Raw genomic sequence first — 7,223 nt, 5'->3', positions numbered from 1 at the left:
CTCACATACAACCACAAAAATAAACCTTTCAATTTGGCCTTATGCTTCTTTATATAACTCCAACTAAACCCTAATAAAATATTTATTATTCCATAACGTCATATTGGGCCAACTAATTAACACCTCCAATATTATTTCTCACACCACTACTAAATCCAATTTTTTAATCAAATAGCAGTACAATATAATAATATTATTTCTAATATTATTTCTCCGATTAAACCAACTATTACTGAATTATCGACTTAACCGCTCAACCAACATATTAATCCATTACTGCCTCTCATTATAATTCCAATAATTCTCGACTTCGACTAATTCCAATAAATAATTCCTTATATAATTTAATTAAATGATTAATTAAATTCTGGGCGTTACAACTCTCCCCCACTTAGGATATTTTATTCCTCGAAAATCTATTTTCTTCCAACTCTCTGACCCTCGATTGCGCTTGGCAATACTCCGACTATTACTTTTCCGATACTACAACAACTCAACATGGTTTGAATCCACTATCCATACGTTACTCTTCCTATACTCTTGCAACGTAATCATCACTACCCCAATGATACCTTGGAACACTAACTTACAAAGTAATAACAACTATCACTTGCTTATACTTGACCATACGATATCACAACATTTTCTTGACAATCCCATCGATACAACATCCATCGCTTTGCTTACCATTAAGATAGCAAGACAATTTTATACCATCCAATACAATTCCGTCTACTATCAACAAGAGATTAAGGGTGATCAGTTCCTCAATTTGTCAATAGATAGCCGGCAACCATAGCAGAGTACAAACCTTCGTCAATAAACTATAGTAGTGTTCCTTTAAACTTGCACTCAAGTCACCAAAAGCATCGAAATTCAATAACTTCCAAAATCATCTGAACAAGATAACATCGACGTCTTGCAGCTACATACTAATACACCTCTAACGATAACCTCAGCCATAATTCCTTTACACCTTTTCCGACACTTCTTATCCTCGGAATCATACTCTTTGCATTTCCAACTATGACTCGTGGTTCCAAACACTCCAACAACATCAACAACTTCTATGATTACTCGCTAATATTCCACAACTAGGTCTACAATAATTCGTCACTTAATCATTACTCCTATGTCGACATCTTACACAAGGCTACTTAAACAACAACCTCACAGTCCCTCAACAATGCTGAACATAACAACTTTCTAAATTCCATCTTATACCTATCATCCTGCAATTGAAACATATATGGGAAGCACAGCTTCTCCCCCATTTAGCTTCAAACCAACTCCTGCAAACAATCAACTAGCATGCAAACAAGTACCGACAGCGTTCCACTTAGTGAGCATGCATAAGCAAGTAATAAACTAATTGCTTCTACCCTTACAACCGGAGTGAATGCTTCTTCAAATTCGATTCTTCTTCTTGATTATAACCTTGAGCCACCAACCTTAATTTGTTTCGAACTATTATACCATTCTCGTCAAGTTTGTTCTGAAACACTCATTTGGTACCTATGATGTGTTTATCACTTAGCCTAGGAACAAGTTCCCAAACTTGATTTTTTTCGAATTGATTTAACTCCTCTTGCATAGAAAGTATCCATTGGTCATCTTCTAAGGCTTCATTAATCTTCGAAGGTTCTAACATGCATCCTTGAGATTTAGCTTGGTTGAAACTCCTTTGCTTATGTCACCAATTACTTTGTCAATTGGATGATCACGATATGTTCTCCATTCTTGAGGATAATCACTTTGATTAAACTTTTGTTGTGAAAATTCTATTTAGTGTTCTATTTGATCAACGCTGTTATCTTTGGCAACTTCTTCCGAAGGCATTTCTAAAATATCATCATCATCACATAAAACTATATCCTCCTTAGAGGTGTTAGATTCATAGAAAGAAAAATGCATTGATTCTTCAATAATTACAGTTATTTTATTATAGATTCTATAAGTTTTACAAGTGAGAGAGTAACCAGGAAATGTACCTTCGTCGGATTTATCGTCAAACTTACCGAGATTGTCTTTGTCATTGTTGAGAATAAAGCACTTGCATCCAAAGATATGAAAGTGGACAATGTTTGGATTTCTCCCTTTGAAGAGTTCATATGGAGTCTTTTTCAATATTGGTCTTATGATAACCCGATTACTTACATAACAGGACGTACTAACCGCATCCGTCCAAAAATAATTTGGTAGACTTGAGTCACTAAGCATTGTTCTTACAAGTTCTACTAGAGATTGATTATTTCTTTCCACTACTCCATTTTGTTGTGGAGTCCTTAGTGCTGAAAAATTATGGGAGATGCCATGTTCTTCACAAAATTCTTGAAACAATGCATTTTGGAACTCTCCGCCATGGTCACTTCTAATTGATGTAATATTTAATGATTTTAAATTTTGTACTTACCTTGCATTATTTTTAAATTCCTTGAAAGCATCACTTTTCTGCATAATAAGCAAAGTCCACGAATATCTAGAAAAATCATCAAAAATAACTAAGACATATACATTACCTCTGAAGCTTCTTTTTCTTAATAGACTGAACAAGTCCATGTGTAAATATTTAAATGGCCTTGTTGTTTATATCACATTATTTGGCTTGAAAGTTGATTGAGTTTGTTTTCCCTTGTGACATGCATCGCATAATTTATCTTTAACAAATTTTATCTTTGGTAAACCAATGATTAGATCACGTGTGGCTAGTTTATTTAAATGTTTCATATGAATATGGGCTTCTCTTTTATGCCAAATCCATGAGTCATTGTTGTTTACCATGAGAAACTTTACTTTCAAAGATAATGTTAGAACAAGATTTGTTCTGATCAATATTCTTAGTTTTGATGATAACAATGTATATGAATTTTGTATGAGATAATGTGGTACTCTAATACTATGCAATTTCCATTTCAGGAATTATATAAAGAGTATGCACAAAATCAGCGCAAGAAGCACTGACTCAGAAGGTTCAGCATGCAACATCAGAACATGGTCTGGCAAGACATCAGAAGATGGTCAAGCAGAATCAGAACATGGTCTATGGAAGCATCAGAAGAACTTGAGATCAGAAGCAGAAGCACTGAAGTTCTCATGGTATCACGCTCAGAAGCACTTCAAGGTCAGAAGACAAGAAGATGCTCTGCACCAAGCTGTTTGACTCTGATGATATTCAAACGTTGTTAACACAAACATCAGATCAGAAGCAAGTACTAGCTGGCAGGCTACGCTGACTGACAAAAGGAACGTTGAAAGCTATTAAAGGAACCGTCAGTAGACACAGCGAAAGCAAGGCTCGAGGTAGTTGACAAAAGAGTGAAACATTAAATGCAATGCTGTACGGAATACGCAAAGCATTAAATGCTCCTAACGGTCATCTGCTCAAACGCCTATAAATATGAAGTTCTGATGAGAAGCAAGGTTACGAACTTTGAACATAACACTTGATTCAAAAACGCTGAAATGCTGTTCAAATCAAAAGCTCTCAACTTCATCTTCAACCTCACTACATTGCTGTTGTAATACATTAGTGAGATTAAGCTTAAACTTAAGAGAAAATCACAGTTGTGATAATAGCTTTATTAGAAGCATTGTAACTCTTAGAATTTGTTTACATTAATTTGTAAGAACTAGAGTGATCAGGTTGTTGATCAGAATACTCTAGAAAGTCTTAGAGGGTATCTAAGCAGATTGTTCCTAGAGTGATCAGGTTGTGATCAGTATACTCTAGAAGACTTAGAAGTTGTCTAAGTGGAAAACCATTGTAATCGCGTGTGATTAGTGGATTAAATCCTCAGGCGAGGTAAATCACTCCAAGGGGGTGGACTGGAGTAGTTTAGTTAACAACGAACCAGGATAAAAATCATTGTGCAAATTGTTTTTATCTTACAAGTTTTAAAGCTACACTTATTCAAACCCCCCCCCCCCCTTTCTAAGTGTTTTTCTATCCTTCATTTGGCATCAGAGTGCTGGTTCTAAGGTGCAAGCACTTAAACGTGTTTAGAAAAGATTCAGGAAGAGAAAAACGCTTAAGTCAAGATGGCTGTAACGCCCATAAATGTGTTTTTCTGATTAATTGTGATGTTTGCTACATTTCCCTAATTTTACCGTTTTTGAGTCGAGTCAATCGGTAAATATTAATTATGTTAATATTTTACTTATTACTTTCCATGTGTGTAATTATTATGTTTTGGGTGTTAATTGGTTAGAATTAATGTTTAGTAACATTTGGGCCAAAATTAGAATTTATGAAAGTTGAGAGGGTGAAAATGATAAGTAGAGATATAGAAAGAGTTATAGAGAGAAAAAGAGATATTTTGAGATATTTTTGGGAAAGAAAGAAAGAGAACTTGTGAAGAGGAGAAAAAGAAGAGAAAAACAAAGAGAAGAAGAGAAGTGTAGGAATCCAAACCAAGCTAGAGCCAAGAATCTAACCAAGGTAAGGGGGATGAATCTAGTTTATCTTGATTGTATGGTTCTTATAGTTTTGTGTGTTTTGTTCTTGTTCTTGCTCTTTTCTAAGCTTGATCAACAATGGTAAATTGGGTGTTTTGTGAGTTTTGAAGTTATAAACTTGATTTTGTGGTGTGTATGTGTACTATGATGATAGATATTCCCATGGATCATGTTTGTTTTTCATTTCTCCATGTTTTCTTGCTCATGAAGAAATTGTTAGGTTATTGACATTTAGTGAGTGAGCCATGGATCATTGATTGATAGAGTGAATATATGGCATGTATGGGTTGTGTAGGATGTGTAGGGAAGCTTATTTGAGGTTTTGAGAGGATTGGATGGGGTTTTGCAGGTCTGTAGCAGAACTGATTTTTCTAGGTTTACGCAGGTCCGCTGAGCGGAGGGGGTCCGCTGAGCGGAGGTCCTTTTGCAGAAAAATCTCTGTGAAGGTCCGCTGAGCGGAGGTTCTGTATTTTTGTCTGATAATTCCCTGTCTGGGTCCGCTGAGCGGAGCTCAAGCGGACTGTGCGAAATTTTGTTTTCCAAACTTTGTTTTGTTGTATCTTTTGAACCGTAGGTCGTTTCTACGCGCCGTTTGAAGTATTATGAGAACCCTTGAGTATGCTTTATGATAAGGAGGGGTGTGTTGGTGGTTGAATTAATTTTTCATAAATGTATTTTTGTGAAATGATATTTGTTAATCAAGTATGTTTTGACGGTATATGTGTGCTGTGTGAATATGAACGCCTGAGTGGCAATTTTGATGATGTATCCGTGTGGATTAATATAACCGGTGTGATGTAGATATGTGACCGAGTTATATTGTTGTTGTTGTTGTTATGTAATTGAGTTGTTTGTATGCACAGCATGACATTTCATTACGTTAATGGCGGAATGCTATTAACAGGTGGCCTGAATTGGCAATTATTACCAGTGGGAGCTTAATGCTCGGTAAAAAGGTGTATTTGCCCGAGTGGCAAGAGGTCATCAGTGGGGGCTAGATGCTCGATGACGGTTAGTCGTAGCTTACTGCTCGACAAAGGTGTATTTTCCTGAGGGAAAGAAGTCCCAGCATAATGCTCGGCAAGGTGTATTTGTCATAATGACAAGGAGGAGTTTACTCCGGATTTGGTACCACATGCATACGCATAGTCGAGTCTCATTCATCATCGTCAGTCTTTATAATTTATGTTATCATTCATGTACCGCATTACTTATATATTGACCGTGGTTGACTTATTGGATTATCTTGTTATATGATTCTTAATGATATTTGTGGGCATTACTATATTTATCATGCTTTCATTATGAATTATATTCTCACCCTTCTGCCTTAATGTTACCTACTCGTGGGTAATGTGCAGGTGATCCGCAAGTGTAAGTGCTCTCTTTGTAGTCGTCCGTTTTGGTGTCGTCCGCTCGTGATACGTAACACCTAGGGGGGGATCGAACACTTATTTTGTAGATAATGCTTATAGGATCCTTTTGATGTATATTTGATCCTTTAGATGCATTCGTATAATGTATTTTGGACACCTTCTCATGCGATGTATTTTGGAAGAATGTTGTGGATATTTTGTTTACCGATGCATTTATATAAGTGTGAATACATTCAGGTGTTTATGGGAATCTTTCCTCTTTGATTAATTGTGTTACGCATCTTTTGCGAGTATGTTATGTTTGGTTACGTGGTTACTTAAGTGTAACGCCCTAATTGTTTTTATGAATTTAATTTTTATACTCTGATATTTGTACCTATATGCCTGGGTAGAATTGGGGTGTTACATTAGTGGTATCAGAGCGGGTCGGTCTTGTCCGACCAAGTGTCGTGTCGTTTGGTCTAACAATTCTTGTGTTTTTTTTTGGGGCTTACTTCTCTTGGTGTTATTGTGAAGTTTAGAGATGGCTGGACGTAATGACGCTGCTATTGCTGCTGCATTGCAAGCTATGGCTGAAGCTATGCATACGGATGAGAATGCAAGGTCTCGGAGTTTAGCGACTTTCCAGAGGGAGAATCCTCCTGTGTTTAAGGGAACGCATGACCCCGAGGGAGCCTTGACTTGGATGAAGGAGATGGAGAGAATCTTTCGTGTGATGGATTGCACGCAAGAGCAGAAAGTCAGGTATGGCACTCATCAGTTAGCTGTGGAGGCTGATGATTGGTGGCTGGAGACTTTGGCAAGATTAGAAGCAACCGGTGAAGAGATTTCCTGGACGGTGTTCAAGAGGGAGTTTTTGAGGAAGTATTATCCGGAGGATGTCCGTGGAAAGAAAGAGACTGAGTTTCTGGCTTTGGTTCAAGGCAGCATGTCTGTGTCTGAATATGCGACAAAGTTTAATGAACTTGTGAAATTCTACCCGCACTTTGTTGGTGAGGGAGCAGAATTTTCTAAGTGCATTAAGTTCCAGAATGGGTTACGTTCTGATATCAAGAAGGCGGTAGGGTATCAGAAGATTCGGGTGTTTCCAGATTTGGTGGACAGCTGTAGGATTTATGATGAGGATAATAATGCTCATCATAAGGTGATTAATGAAAAGAGGAACAAAGGTCCGCAGAATCGTGGGAAGCCGTATGATGGAGGGAAGGGTAAGCAAAAGATGAATTATGGACCAAGGTTTAGTGGGGGAGATGCTCCTGCTAAGATTGTATGTTTTAAGTGTGGTAAACCTGGCCACAAAAGTAATGTCTGCTTTAGTGACGCAAAGAAATGTTTCAAGTGTGGAAGGGTAGGACTTGTGTCATCCGACTGTGCATCCAAGGGAGTTGTGTG

Source organism: Vicia villosa, unplaced genomic scaffold (assembly GCF_029867415.1).
Source record: "Vicia villosa cultivar HV-30 ecotype Madison, WI unplaced genomic scaffold, Vvil1.0 ctg.003272F_1_1, whole genome shotgun sequence".
Taxonomy (NCBI): Eukaryota; Viridiplantae; Streptophyta; class Magnoliopsida; order Fabales; family Fabaceae; genus Vicia; species Vicia villosa.
This window is presented reverse-complemented; position numbering follows the sequence as displayed.